Source organism: Nicotiana attenuata, chromosome 6, assembly GCF_001879085.1.
Source record: "Nicotiana attenuata strain UT chromosome 6, NIATTr2, whole genome shotgun sequence".
NCBI lineage: Eukaryota > Viridiplantae > Streptophyta > Magnoliopsida > Solanales > Solanaceae > Nicotiana > Nicotiana attenuata.
Window position 1 is genome coordinate 14,466,044 of NC_031994.1, and position 12,074 is coordinate 14,478,117.

The window sequence follows — 12,074 nt, forward strand, 5'->3', positions numbered from 1 at the left end:
GCCTTGAAGATCTGGCGTCACTATTTGTATGGTGTGCCTTGTGAGATTTATAATGATCACCGGAGTTTGTAGTATCTGCTCAAGCAGAAGGACCTTAATTTGCGCCAGAGGAGGTGGCTAGTGCTGCTGAAGGACTATGATATCCCTATTTTGTATCACCTGGGCAAGGCCAATGTGGTGGCCGATGCTTTGAGCCGCCGGGCAGAGAGTTTGGGGAGTTTAGCTTATTTACCAGCAGCAGAGAGGCCCATGGCGATGGATGTTCAGGCCTTAGCCAACCAGTTTGTGAGATTGGATCTTTCGGAGCCCAATCGGGTTCTAGCTTGCGTGGTCTCTCGGTCTTCCTTGTTTGATCGTATCCGGGAGCGTCAGTTTGATGACCCTCATTTGCTTGTCCTCAAGGATAAGGTTTTGCATGGCGACGCCAGAGATGTGACTATTGATGATGATGGGGTATTGAGGATGCAGAGTCGAGTTTGTGTACCCAATGTTAATGGGCTTTGGGAGTTGATTCTAGAGGAGACCCATAGTTCGCGGTATTCCATTCATCTGGGTGCTGCGAAGATGTAGCAGGATTTGAGACAACACTATTGGTGGAGGCGGATGAAGAAAGATATAGTTGGGTTTGTAGCTCGGTGCCTTAATTGTCAGCAGGTGAAGTATGAGCACCAGAGACCGGGTGGATTGCTTCAGCAGATAGAGATTCCGAAGTGGAAGTGGGAGCGGATCACCATGGACTTCGTAGTTGGGCTCCTACGGACTTTGAGGAGGTTCGATGCCATTTGGGTGATTGTGGATCGGCTGACCAAGTCCGCACATCTCATTCCTGTGAGTACTACCTATTCTTCGGAGCGGTTGGCAGAGATTTATATCCGGGAGATTGTTCGTCTGCATGGTATTCCAGTTTCCATCATTTCAGATAGAGGTACTCAGTTCACATCGCGGTTCTAAAGGGTCGTACAGCATGAGTTAGGTACTCGGGTGGAGTTGAGCACAGCATTTCACCCTCAGACGGACGGACAGTCCGAGCGCACTATTCAGATTCTTGAGGATATGCTTCGTGCATTGTGTGATTGAGTTTGGAGGGTCTTGGGATCAGTTCTTGCCATTGGCGGAGTTCACCTACAACAACACCTATCAGTCCAGCATTCAGATGGCACCGTATGAGTCTTTATATGGTAGGCGGTGTAGATCTCCGGTGGGTTGGTTCGAGCCGGGTGAGGCTAGATTATTGGGCACAGACTTGGTACAGGATGCTTTGGAGAAGGTTAAGGTGATTCAGGATAGACTCCGCACAGCCCAGTCCAGACAGAAGAGTTACGCGGGCTGGAAGGTTCGTGATGTTTCCTATATGGTTGGAGAGCGGGTTATGCTTCGGGTTTCACCTATGAAGGGCGTTATGAGATTTGGGAAGAAAGGGAAGTTGAGTCTGAGGTTTATTGGCCTTTTGAGATATTGAGGCGTGTTGGGGAGGTTTCTTATGAGCTTGCCTTACCTCCCAGCTTGGCAGGAGTTCATCGGCCGGTATTTCATGTTTCGATGCTCCGGAGGTATCGCGGCGATCTGTTGCATGTGTTGGATTTCAGTTCGGTCCAGTTGGACAAGGATCTATCTTATGTTGAGGAGCAAGTGGCAATATTGGACAGGCAAGTTCGAAAGCTGAGGTCAAAGAACTTGCATCAGTGAAGGTTTAGTGGCGGGGTCAGCCGGTCGAGGAGGCGACTTGGGAGACCGAGAAGGATATGCGCAGCTGTTACCCTCATCTTTTCACTACTTCAGGTATGTCTCTATGCTTGTTCGAGGACGAACGAATGTTTAAGTGTGGGAGGATGTAACGACCCGGCCAGATGTTTTAAGAATTTACGCCCCGATCCCCTATTAACTGCTTTCCCCGTGTTTGTTTCCGCTATTTTGTGTTGCCGAGATGTTTAGTCTTGAGTTTCGAAGTGTTTTGGGACACTTAGTCCCTAAAAGAGAGCTTAAGCTTTAGAATTTGGACCGTAGTCGGAGCAGTGTGAAGACGGCCTCGGAATGGAATTCCGCTGGTTCTGTTAGCTCCGTTGGGTGATTTCGAGTTTAGGAGTGTGTTCGGATTGTGTTTTTGAGGTCCGTAGCTTATTTAGGCTTGAAAGCCGAAAGTTGAATTTTTGAAGTTTCCGGTTCGATAGAGATTTTGATCTAAAGGTCGGAATGGAATTCCTGAAGTTGGAGTAGCTCCGTAGTGTTGAATGTGACGTGCTTGCAAAATATCAGGTTATTCGGACGAGGTTTGATAGACTTTTTGATCGAAAGCATATTTTGAGAGTTTTGAAGTTCTTGGGCTTGAATTCGATGCTAATTGGTTGATTTGATGTTGTTTGAGGTGTTTTGAAGATTCGTATAAGTTTGTTCAGTGGTATTAGACTTGTTTGTGCTTTTGGTTGAGGTCCCGGGGGGCCTCGGGTGATTTCGGATGGTTGACAGAAAGATTGGGAAATTGGAGTTGCAGCTGTAGTTTAGGACTGCTGTCATAACCGCATCTACGGTTGACAGGCCGCAGGTGAGACTCTCGCAGATGCGGAAACAAGCCGCAAAAGCGGCCAAGGGGAAGAAGAGCTGAAACCGCAGAAGCGAAAGGTGTACCGCACCTGCGGAACCGTAGATGCGGATTCTGGGTCGCAGGTGTGGCGAAGAGAATTTAAGTGGAAATCGCAGAAGTGGTCCTTTGACTGCAGAAGCGGTCTCGCAGATGCGTAAATTGGACGGCACATGCGAAATCCCTGGTCAGAAAAGGGGGGCAGAACGAGAGTTTAGTTCACAAGTTAGAAAAATTAATTTGGAGCTCGGGAGAGGGCGATTTTGGGAGATTTTTAAAGATGAAATCAGTGGGTAACGATTACTAATCCCTTTCTAGTTGTATTCCTATAATCTAATCTTAGTTTTGTCATTTAATTTCGGATTAGGGATGAAAATTTGGGAAAAATTGGGAGAAGGTTCTTAGACCTAAATTCCGTATTTGGATTGGGAATTTGACTTTGGATTTGGATAATTTTGATATGGTTAGACTCGTGAGAGTATGAGGTTTCTGAAAAATATAAATTTTACCCGATTCCGAGACGTGGGCCCGGAGGGCGTTTTGGTCATTTTACCTAATTTCGCGTATTAGCTTAGAAATTATTTGTAGAATCAGTTACTTGAAGTGTTATTTACATTATGCAATTGAATTGAATAGATTCGGGCCATTTGGAGTTGAGTACTCGTGGCAAGAGCGTGGTTTTGGGTTGATTTTGAGCCGGTTCGAGGTAAGTGGCTTGCCTAACCTTGTGTGGAGGAAACTTCCCTTAGGATTTGGTTTGTTGATAATTGAAATGCCTTGTACGTGAGGTGACGAGTGCGTACTTGTGCTAATTGTTGAAAATCCGCTTCTTTAAGTAACTATAAATGTGATTTCCTTTCTCCTATTCATACTGCGTATAGTTTAAGCCTGCTACTAGCCTAGGGAAGCATGTTTAATTGACTTACTTGCTTTACTTGCTCAAATTGCCTTATTTGGATTATGTGCAGCATGCTAGGCTAGAAATACCTGTTTTACCTTGGTATGAAAAATTGAATTGATTTGAGTATTCTTCGTGTTGCTGCTGTGTGTTTATTTTGTGACTACGGGACGGTATCCCGGGAGATCCCCCTGTATGTTTACTTTGGGACTACGGAATTATATTCCGGGAGATCCCCCTGCACTTTTATATTGGAACTACGGGACTGCACCCGGTAGACTCCCCCAGTACTGGATATTTACATTTGGGACTACGGATCGAGATTCCGGTAGATCCCCGCGCATTATGAGTTGGACTACGGGACTGCACCCGGGAGATCCACTCGATATTTATATTTGGGGACTACAGGACGGTATCCTGGGATATCCCCGATTGTTATCTCTTCGTTGAGCTATATTTACTTTCGTGATTATTTTGTCTCTGTTAAAGTTGTTGTGGTTCTTCTATCCTGTGTTACTTTTTTACTGTTGCACTTAAGTATACTGTCTTATTCTACACTGTTATATCTTGTATTTCCTTTAACCTCTGTAGGGCCCTGACCTTCCTCGTCACTACCCGACCGAGGTTAGGCTTGGCACTTACTGAGTACCGCTGTGGTGTACACATGCCCTTCCTGCGCATGTTTTTCATGTGCAGATCCAGGTACTTCCGCTCAGTCTTATCACGCTTGAGGCAAGGCTCTTTGTAGAGAATTACCGAAGAGTCCCTTTCTATTCTCAGTACTAGTATAGTCCTTCCTGTATTTTTCCTTGTTGGTAGACATTTCTGGAGTTAGAGCTTATTTTGTAATCTTTTAGCTTGTGATTCATGGGTTCCGGATTTTGGGAGTGTTAGATTGAGATTTTGTACTGTTATATGCCAGGCGGCATCTTAAACATTGTTTAACTTTGTTATCTCGGTTTTAATTACTTTCTTTCCGCAATTGTTTCTTTTTTCGCATTTGTTAGGCTTACCTAGTCGTAGAGACTAGGTGCCGTCACGATAGTTCACGGAGGGCGAACTGGGGTCGTGACACCCGACCATAGCTCTCACAATAATCAGGCTCCCCAAACTCGGATCTAACCACCAACTTCTCAAATAAATTGAGTCATGTAATTATAAAAATGACACAAAATAATATTTACAAAATAAAATTTCGTGATAAATTTTTTAAAACAAATTGGTTAAAATTCCATATTGAACCTATACAACAAACACATAAAACATAACATTTAATAAAAAAAAGGACAAATTTACACATTGTATCGCAAGTCCTCAAACCTTTGGTCAAAGATATCCAAGATCTAATATCCAGCATCAAAAGGAGGTGATTGTACAATAGACATGGTGTCTTCGTATTATGAACCTGAGACAGAAACAATTTGCTTTTTGCAATCTCAACAATGAACTTGGTTATGAAATTATCGTAAATAAAATCCTAAAACGAAATTAAATACAAAACCACCTTATCAGAGTACTGTCTACCCGTTCATACCTCTTATATATGAAGGGTAAACTCAACTTAGAAAATTGTCATGAAGGAAAATCGAAACAAAACCATTATCCAAGCACGAATTGAACATTCATTCCTTAATTAAGAATTGTTGGACATCACTGCTCCTTTATTGCGCAAGCAGCTTTCTGGAGTTAGATAGCGCAAGCAACGTTCAACAGTAGTCGCTGAGTGTTAATTATATTTTGTAAGGCTTGAATCATACTATGGGCGACTGCTTTCCTTCCCGTATAAATAAATAGAAAATTAATTAGGAGAGAATTCACGTCATGGAAGAAATAATTAATTTAGCTTGTAGAAATGTGTATTCCAACAAAAGGGTACCACTCGTTAAATAAATTGTGACCTTGTTATAAAGGCAATAATTGGTTCACAGTGCTCTAGTCCAGGTGAAATTGGTTCATAGTGTTCTAGTCCAAGTGAGATTCTTCTACCAAATATAGTTTTCGATTTGGATTCGAAATTAATTCGGATGCCTTGTCTATAGCCTTCTTTCTTCCGTGATGCTCTATTCTAGTACAATTCTTTATCCTAACGTGTGTTATTTCAGTTTTATCCTTTCGTTGTGAGTTCTTGTAAAAAATAACATAAATATTTAAGAGATTTTTACATACATATATACTATTGAAAACTTTATTACCTCCCTACTCAAGTTTCACTTTAATTACCTCTTATATACAAAATTACCAATTATGTACATTTTTAGGATTTACGGATAATTAACCAATTCCTACAATCACTCCCATTCCCCCCATGTTTCTCTTTATGTATCCCACTCCCCCCCCCCCCCCCTCCCTTCTCTCTCCACATCCCACCCCCCTCCCCCACGTATCTTGCACAAGAGAGCAGCAATTCCACCATTGATAGCCATTAAAAAGCTTTGAAACTTTGAATTCGAATTTGGATTTTCAAAACATATTCTTTGTTTGAATTGGGTGCCGTTGCAAACAATTGAGAATTCTCTCTACGTCTCTCTCTATCTCTCAATCCCTAATTCCAGTAATGTAAAGCAAAGGAAAAGAGAGCAGCAATTCTACCATTGACAGCCATTAAAAAGCTTTGAATTCGAATTAGGTTTTTAAAAATCATTATTTATTTGGATTGGGTGTTGTTGCAAACAATTGGCAATATGGTTTTTGAAGTTTATATCTCAATTTTGAGGGTGTTTTGGTGAAGATTAGACCTGATTTTGGCTAAATTTCAGACTGAAACTCGAAAAAGAAGAAGAAGACATGACATACATTATACTGCAGAAATTGTAGTAAAGTTATAGTAAAATTGTAGAAAAATTATATTCTGTTATTTATATATATTTTTTATTTAAGTATTGTATGAAAGTTGATTAATATTGCATAAAAATTGTATTTAAGCTATATGATATTGTAGTTGTATATAACTGGGTAGAAATAATGTATGAAAGTTGTAGATAAGTTGTAAATAATTTGTAGATAAGTTGTATAATATATAATTAGTTGTTATGAAATTTGTTTTTACTATATATAAATCAAATACAAAATATACAAAAGACATATTGTATAAAATTTTATAAAAATTGTATTTAAGTTGTATGATATTTTAGATGTATTTAACTGGGAAAAAATAATGTATGAAAGTTGTAGATAAGTTGTAAATAAGTTGTATACTATAAAATTAGTTGTATAAAATTTATTTTTACTATGTAAGTTGTTGTAGATATTCAAATTTGCATCAAATTTGTACGAAATTTATTTTTAATTCGTATGCGAAGTACCATACATTGTTCTTTTCTGATTAGTTGATTTATTAAGGAAAGAAAAGTAGAGAATAAATTTCAAATCAACTCATGTGCACTGATTCATTTTTGTTTGAACGGAAAAATTTGAATATTGATGGGAATTGAATGATTTTGGTGGAGAAATTTCGAGTTTCACATTAAAAGCGCCACCGTCGCACTCTGGAGAAACTGAGTTTTATGTGAAATTTGAATTTTGTGTGAGAAATTAACTGGGCAACATAGATTCTTGTTAGAAATACTAATACAAAGTCGACTTTAAAGTTTGGAGGCGATTGAATTTAATTTTAAATTTGCTAAAACTTCAAATCTGCTCAATTATACTTGTTGATCCAACTGCGATTGGTGTTGTAGTTTGACAATGTTGTTACGAAATTGTTCAGTAAAAGCATAATAGAGCAATCTTATAACTGAAATTCTATTTGTCTTCAACTGCCGCGTATTTATTGCACAATATAATTTCTGTTGAAAGTTAGAGCTCCGCCTATATAACTAAGATTAAGAAACGATATATTCCCTCTTCTAGTGATTGTTCGCAAAATTAAGACTCCCAAAATATAGTTGTCATGACCCAGATTTCCCACCCTCGGGGGTCGTGATGGCGCCTACTCGTGAAAGCTAGGCAAGCCAATCAAATGAATTATTTACCTTGTTTTCATTTTAATTCGTTAACAATTAAGAACCAATATTTGATACAGAACAAAATTTAATAAGCGGAAGACTAAAATATAATATTTTAATAATGCTACCAATACCAATCCACAAACAAACTACCCGGAACTGGTGTCACAATTTCACAGACTGTCTAGGAATACTACAAATAAAGGTCTGAAAGATTAAAACGACACTGTCTCTGGAATACATGAAAGAAACAGAATGAATAGATAGAAGGAGACGCCAAGGCCCGCGGACGCCTATAGGACTACCTCGGGTCGCCTGGCGAACTAGGAGCAGCAACCTAACTGCGGTCCGAAAGCTACAACACTGGGATCTGCACAAAAGAGTGCAGAGTGTAGTATCAGCACAACCGACCCCATGTGCTGGTAAGTGCCTAGCCTAACCTCGGCGAAGTAGTGACGAGGCTAGGACCAGACTACCAAATAAACTTGTGCAGTTAAATCATATATAGCGGAAAAATAAAGGCAGAAATTTACAGGTAAACATAGGAGGGGGAAACATACTGCGGGGAAATCAAGTAACAACAGAAAACAGATGAATAACCGTAAAGAACACCATGACTCAATATCAACAATAATCAGGAAATTAAGACAAGTGCATGGCACCAACCTTCATGCTTTTACTCTCGTTCTCACCAAAAATCAATATAATCGGCACGGCATCACCCTTCGTGCTTTTACCTCACATAATCATGGCACGGAATGATCCTTCGTGCATTATCACTCATATAAAGGCACGGAATGGTACATCGTGCGGCACGGCATTACCCTTCGTGCATTAACACTCTCTCACCAATATCGTGCACGGCATCACCCTTCGTGCTTTAACACTCTCTCACCAAAATAATGCACGGCATCACCCTTCGTGCTTTAACACTCTTCCTCACCCAAACAACAATCACAAACAATAAGGGCAAGAAAATAAATAATATCACACTAAAAATTCCGGCAAGGGAACAATAGCACAACAATTATATCCCGGCAAGGGAAACAATATCAAAAGCAACAACATCCCGGAAAGGGAGAAAATCTTTAAAAGCAACAACATCCCGGCAAGGGAGATAACATTAAAAGCAATAACATCCCGGCAAGGGAGACAATATCATAATCATCTTCTCTTTTTTCACATTTACTTCACAACTTGAGCCAATGCTCTATGTTGATACCCAATTTTTTCCTATATATTTTAATATGCAAAATACTTTCAAAATAGCATATATAGGTATGTCCAAATATTTTATTATTTTTCCTTAATTTTTAAAAGATTTCTTAAATCAATTTATTGCCCCATTTTATCCAGAAAAGCCCAATAATTACTCCCAACATTATTATTTTGGTGATTTATTTATTGGACTCTCATATTTATACTAAAATATAGATAACATAATTTTTGCACATTTTTACAAATTTATTTAGTATTTTAAAAGATAAATTGCATATAATTGCAATATTAGCCTCTTTTAAGGTTTAATTGTGTTTATAATTATAAAATTGACTCCAGTATTTTTTAATTTGATAATTACGTATTATTAATCATTTTAGTACCTTTAATTTATTTTCAGAAATTATTCTACTATTCTTTCTAAAACAAATAAAGGAAAAATAGCTATTTAAATGTTAGCCCCGTTTATTTCAATTTTAGCCTTATTTGAGCCTGATTTTGAACCCTATTTTTAAAACCCAATCACCCAGCCCAAATCCTAGGCCTACCCGACCCACGACCATTTTTAAACAACCCGCCCGGATTCCCATTCAATCCAAGCCGTTGATCAAAATGATCAATGGCCGCCATTAAACATTTCCTTTTTTAATTCCCAATTACCCCCAAACCCTAGTCATTTCTCATCTGCAGCCGCCTTCAAACCTTCCTTCTCTCTCAATTCACTCTCAATCCCCTCTCAAACCCTAGCCGCCGCCCTCAACTACCACCTGATAATCTCACAAATCCATGACTTCCAAAGCCATTGAAGACCTGTATCTACCTCCTATGACTCCTAGATGCTCGATTATCATAGTTTCAAGGCCAGACTTGAAGAAGCTTGGCCCAGACTTTGTTCATTTTCAGTTCTATGGCTGTTTCCGGTCATCTCTGACTTTGCTCCGGCCAGCCATGGCTATTCAAGCCTGATTCTTGACTTCTCCTGCTTAGACCGATGTTTTTCCAAGCCTTTATCACCATCTGGGTTTCTTTTGAAACCCTAACCTTTGAGGTTCTTCTGTTTCTTTTAGATCTGTTTTAGATCTGTGTTTACTCTAAGCTTCTGAACATTTTTTTTAAGGTTTCTTTCAAAACTTTACCTTCTGAACCTTTCTCTTTTCCGATTTAGGGTTTTGTTTAGTTATTTCGAAGCTTTCTCTGATTTTTTACGTGTGTCTTTATGTTGTTCTTCTGTTGGAATGTGCATGATAAAGGTCTTAGTTACTTTTTGAGATTTTCTAAATTTATTTTGTTAGTATTCTGTCAAATTTACTTGTCTTTCATCTCTATACTCGACTGATGGTGAAAACCCTAAAATTTGGGGTTCATTCGATTTCTGAGATTACCTGCTATGTGATTTACTTGTTCGTCATGCTCTGAATTCGATTGGTTTCAAAACCCTAATTTGCTTTAGACCTATTCGAGTTGCTTCATCTATGCTCGACTGAATTTCGAAATCTTTTGTTTCTTTATGTGATTTTGACTTCCTGCTAAACTTTTCTATAAGGTCTTTTTACTTGACCCCTTTGCATGCTATTTGATACTCCCTCCTTTTCTCTATTACAAAGTTACTAAAATCACTTATGTGACTACCGTGTGCACTAGCTACTGACTCTGTGCTTGCTATTGCATGATGTTTCTCTTTCGCATGAGTTCAGCCTCGCATGCTTAATGTTTATGCACTCTTTTATATGCTAAATTTCCCTCTAAAATGACCTTCAATTTTGGGCTGATTNTATATATATTTATTAGCCACTGTCTAGTGGTATATTTGCTAAAAAAAAAAAAAAACTCACGCTTTAACGTTTCTCAATTTATCAATTTCATCTAATTGTACTTTGACTGGATTTTTTTCCATATAAAAGGATGCGCTAAGACGTTAAACAAACTATATAAAGAATGGTCCCTCTTTAAAAGTCTGATCTTTAGATAAGGTAGCTTCCATAATTTAATAGCTTCTTTTGACTTTGACTTCTTCTTTAAGAAAGAACTGCCGAATTTGTTGAAAATCTATTTCACGAATGTGACGGACAACAGCAACAGGACAGTTGTGTTTAATTGGTATTTAATTCCAGTATACATGCTTGGCTGCATTTTCCATCTTGTTTTAATATTCTTGAATATAGTCTCAAGATTCTACTGACATGTCACATCATTCTTTTACACATTAAGAAAAATTAATAATAAGAATTATTTGACTAATTCTTCCTTATTTTTTATATCGCTTGATCTTTCACTATATATGCTCACCCCATTAACGCCCCTTCTTCATCAATTGGGTGGAGTGGAGAAAAATAAGTAAAGCTTTATTATTTTTTAACAAAAAATTAGACGCTCTTTTTAATAAATGAAAAAATTAACAAAAATTAGACGCTCTTAATGAAAAGAAAAACGCTCTTCTCTCCTCTTCTTTCCATGCTTATTCATTCAACCAAAATCAACCCCTCAATAAACCTAGAATAAACCCTTTAATTTTTGCTCCTAGAATTTATTTTTTTCACATGTCGAATAGTATGTTTATTTATTTACCAAAGAAGCAAGGTGGTATCTTTTTTTTTTCCCTATTGCATTTTCAGGAAATTACAAGGGAACTAAAAATAACATTCTGTAGCATAAGCTGGTAGACTTTTCTTACACTGATCAATAATATTTTCAGACTCAATAGGGTTGAAAATTATACATTCGCCCATCCAAAAGTCAAAAAATGACTTATACTACGAAATATTTTTCTTAAATTCTGTCATACTGAACCCACACATAATTTATGGATAAGCTGATTCCACCCTTTGGACTTGCTATAAAAAAAATCATATTTGGAGGCAAAGTGGAACAAGATATATAGGTATATAGTGAAGCCTAGGCGAGGAAATTAAAAATGTCTATCAACAAGAACAAAGTTACATGGCCTCTGTTAATGCTGGTTTTCTTTGTACTCTGCATGAATTCGTGGTGTGAATATGGTGAAGCATCAAGAATCTTCTTAGACTTCTCTGCAATTCCAGGTGTTGTATATCTTCCCTTTTACACTTGATCTCTCCTTTTGATTTTAGACAGAACTCTGTGTGTGTGTGTGTGTGTGTGTGTGTTAAAAGTATGTGTTTTAGACATTTGAATGTGTTGTGAAATCGTAATTGGCAGTGACGCAAAGGCTGGGCGGACTAGACCGCAGCAACCGCCGGAGCACCAGGGAGTCGCCGGGAGGGAGCTATCCTGCTCCGGCAGCTAATGTAAATGACCATGTACATCACTAGCTACTGTTTGATGGATTATGTATGTAACTGGATCAACATATATATGGTGACCTCTATTTTGTTATGGGCTTCCCACTTATATAATAAGAAGACATTGTTTGTCTGTGTTTAAGATATTTTTCTATGAAAGCAATGAGAATAAATTTTACTTA

At 38.3% G+C, this 12,074-nt stretch overlaps 1 long non-coding RNA gene across 1 annotated transcript; it reads left to right on the forward strand.

Annotated features, from left to right (window-relative positions):
- LOC109228185 lies at positions 10,975-12,074 on the forward strand. Its single transcript, XR_002068323.1, has 2 exons — positions 10,975-11,673; positions 11,810-12,074. It is a non-coding gene; the product is annotated as an uncharacterized LOC109228185 (long non-coding RNA).